The sequence below is a fragment of the Capra hircus genome, chromosome 23, assembly GCF_001704415.2.
Source record: "Capra hircus breed San Clemente chromosome 23, ASM170441v1, whole genome shotgun sequence".
NCBI lineage: Eukaryota > Metazoa > Chordata > Mammalia > Artiodactyla > Bovidae > Capra > Capra hircus.
Genome location: NC_030830.1, coordinates 46,937,913 through 46,941,616, shown reverse-complemented (window position 1 = coordinate 46,941,616; position 3,704 = coordinate 46,937,913). Strand labels below are relative to the sequence as shown.

The 3,704-nt window shown below is 38.5% G+C and overlaps 1 pseudogene; it reads right to left on the bottom strand.

Annotated features, from left to right (window-relative positions):
- Positions 762–2,034, bottom strand: LOC102168528 (annotated as a pseudogene).

Genomic DNA, 3,704 nt, shown 5'->3' with positions numbered 1-3,704 from the left:
TTGGTCTCAGTTACAGGAGTAGCTGGCGTTACATGATTGGCTAGGCAGGATGAGCGCATGTCCTGTCTCTTTCTGGTTGGTGTGTATGGGAAGTCTTCCTAATTTGGTTAAGGAATGCTGTTTTTTTCCCAGCTAACAGGAAACACGACTCAGGTCCCTGGTGCTATGCACCTCACTGAGCCGTCCGGCCTGCCTGACAGTTATCATCTGTGATTTTACAGAGCTAACAATCACAGATAAAATTTCAGACAATTTTCTATTGAACAGGAATATTTTATTATTGATAAAATGTTATGTGATTACTTCATTAAGATTCTACATAATTTAGTTCATTTAGCAACACTTTATAACAAAATTTTATCTTCAAAATGCCATACTTTTACCCTCAGATCACAAATATTTCACAAACTACTTCAATTACTTTAAAAAACCATCCCTGTTCCTCCATCATGGATTAAGTGACGTCAGCAGTAATAGTTATTGCCTGGAGAATCCCAGGGATAGGGGAGCCTGGTGGGCTGCCGTCTATGGGGTCGCACAGAGTCGGACACGACTGAAGTGACTTAGCAGCAGCAGCAGCAGCAGCAGCAGCAGTAGTAGACTGAATATATCCTAACTAGTCTCTACTTTCAAATTTCTCCCAGGCACTCTTCTTTGAAACTTTTCCACACATTTTCTCTTTAATTAAAAAATATAGGTAATTTAATCTCATTTTAAAAAAATTGAGTACATCTTCCCTGTATATATGTTCATAGAGATAATCAGACCTTTTGAAGAATTACACACCAGTTCCCATGATTATAGTAACTTTACAGTATGCTGATATTACTCAAAGTCTGGCGGGCAGCTTCCAATCCTCCCTCACAAAACACATGGTAATAATGATGAAACACAGGACCTGGGTCACGGGATCCTAATGGACCAAATGGCTCAACACGCTTGTCCTTATCAGGATTTCCCTTAAAGTGCCAGGGAACCGGTAAGTCTTGAGAATGAAAAGAAGTCCTGTTAGTATGAATAGGCAACTTGGAATTAGCAACATTCCTTGAATTACATTCTCTATCTTGAAAGTCATTTATGGAGGAGACAGAATGGGCTGAGTCTTGATTGCCTATGATAGGCAACTGCTTCACAAGCAACTCTTGCACTGATGCATCATTGCTGATTCCTTCTTTCATGCCTTGACTAGTTCTGTTTTCTCTAAGATACTTGGACTTCTTATTATATTCTTGCTCCATAGTCCAAACATAGATGAGTGCCTTCCCATCAGGTCTTACAAGTCGAACAAGTTCTTGGAGAGCTGCCACTCTACACTCTGCTGTAGCAAAATGGTGAATAACAGCAATGGAAATGCAAGCGTCCCAAGATCCACTGAGGATTGGTACTGCCAAAGCATCACAGACAAAGCCCTGATATTGCCTCTCTCTACAAATGTCCACAAGGTTTTGGCTATGATCACAGCCAATCATATATAACACCTTACTGATGCCAAGATACTTTCCATTTCCACATGCAATATCAGCAACTAATGAACCACTTGGCAAAGCTTTCAAAAACTCTACTGTATGTGGCCAAGAGGGGTGTCTCATGCTGCTGAAGTGCCTAGCAATTTCTTCGTAAACCTGATGGACATAATCTTGCTCCAGCTATAAGGCTTCTTTATCATTCTCTGGAAATGATGCAGGAGTCTCCTTCATCTGCTATCACAGACCAAAGTGTAACTACAATTACGAGGTGTTTGTTTCACTTTCTAAATGTAAATGATGTCCGTATTCCCCTCTTATTTAAAGTCAAGTCTTCAACAGCACTGGTGATAACTCTACTTTTGTGACCCTGGGATGCTTGAACAGTATCAAATTTTCTGGGTGTGATTCCATGAGTCCAAAGGTATCTAGATTCCCTTGTCATCACCAGCAAACTCCGTCAAGGCAGCATAACTGGCACTGTCATACCATCTGGGTGCTTAAAATCCATGACAATCTCTGATCCCAAACGGAGAGAAACGATCTCATCCTCAAATATAGTGGCAAACATATTTTAGAGAGAAATGAGCAGATTTTGAATACATAAACAAATATATGTAATTGTTAGGGGAGACCTTAGGAAGTGACTACTACTACTACTAAGTCACTTCAGTTGTGTCCGACTCTGTGCGACCCCACAGACAGCAGCCCACCAGGCTCCCCCATCCCTGGGATTCTCCACGCAAGAACACTGGAACGGGTTGTCATTTCCTTCTCCAATGCATGAAAGTGAAAAGTGAAAGTGAAGTCACTCAGTCATGTCAGACCCTCAGCAACCCCATGGACTGCAGCTTTCCAGGCTCCTTCCTCCATGGGATTTTCCAGGCAAGAGTACTGGAGTAGGGTGTCATTACCTTCTCTGTAGAATATAAAAGAAAACTCAGGCAGGATGAGGGGATGAGTGGGCCCTTTGTTATGCTGCTGGTGGTTAATTGTGTGTAAACCCCTTGGGTGAAACAGTGTCCTAGGCAGAAAGAACAAGGTGGGCAGAGAAACATCAGGTTTGGCAGATTCAAGGAATTGTCAGAAGAATAAAGTGCCTGGAATAAGCAGCTGTAGGACATAGAATTGATTTAAAATATTGAAGTACAAAACTTATTGGTTGGGACTGGTCATACATGATAAACAGACATGAGAAAGTATCTGCATTTACAAATGTTATTAAGAGTCTTATGTGTAGACTACCTGCACTGTTTATCACTAACTGAGGCATTTGCTGTTAAACCATTCAGTGTATCCTATTTCAGTCATTTGATTGGATTCTGCAAGAGACTCTGCAGGTTATGGACCCATAACCTAAAATCTGTAAAACATCAATTCTAATTTGTACTTCAGAGGATTTCTATGAGGAAAAATGGGGAAAATCAAACCAAATATGCAAATGTAGGGTACTTGATAATCTACCTTTCTTTGGCAAACAATTTATAGTACTAGTTTTCTACCTACTATGATTTCATTATAAACAGTCTTTGAGTACTTCTCACATCAATCTACTATCTAGCATTATTGGAAGATATATTGATATTTACATCTATTTTATTAAAAACCAGTTTCATAGTAAAAATGCTCTTTAAAAAATGAAAGCTATTATTAAAGGGATTCTCATGTACATTATTTGAGTTTATTTAATGATGTATTGAAACACTTTTTTTTATGTATAATAAATAATCAATTCTTCATCAGTAAATCATGTCTTCATATAAAAGCTCTTGTCTGAGATATGGTCCTGGATGTGGACTTCACATCAACATATTAAGACTTGGCATCCTTTCCTACTTATATTATTGGAACATTCATCTGGATATACTGTAAACAAATGAAAGATGGTCTACCAGTTTTGTGAAAAATATAAATAAAAGGGATACATTTAAAACAACAGAGTAGACACCTTAGCTCTTCTTCTTCAATCTAGTTGACAGGAACATTAAACATTTACAATCTGGTCTTTAGGTGTACATGGTATGTTCATTTAAAATCTAAAGAAACCATTTAGTCCTACTGATATTTAAAACAATGTGTGTTTTATTTCCATCTGAGAAATTTTGCAAGTCAGTTTCATGCAAGCATCCCAGAATGAACACAATGTGCTAAGTTTCAGTGACTCTGGTTCTGAGGAAAGATTGTGACTTTATATTATTTCAGGCCATTTTTTTTCTAATTAATTTATGCTTCCAACTCAGC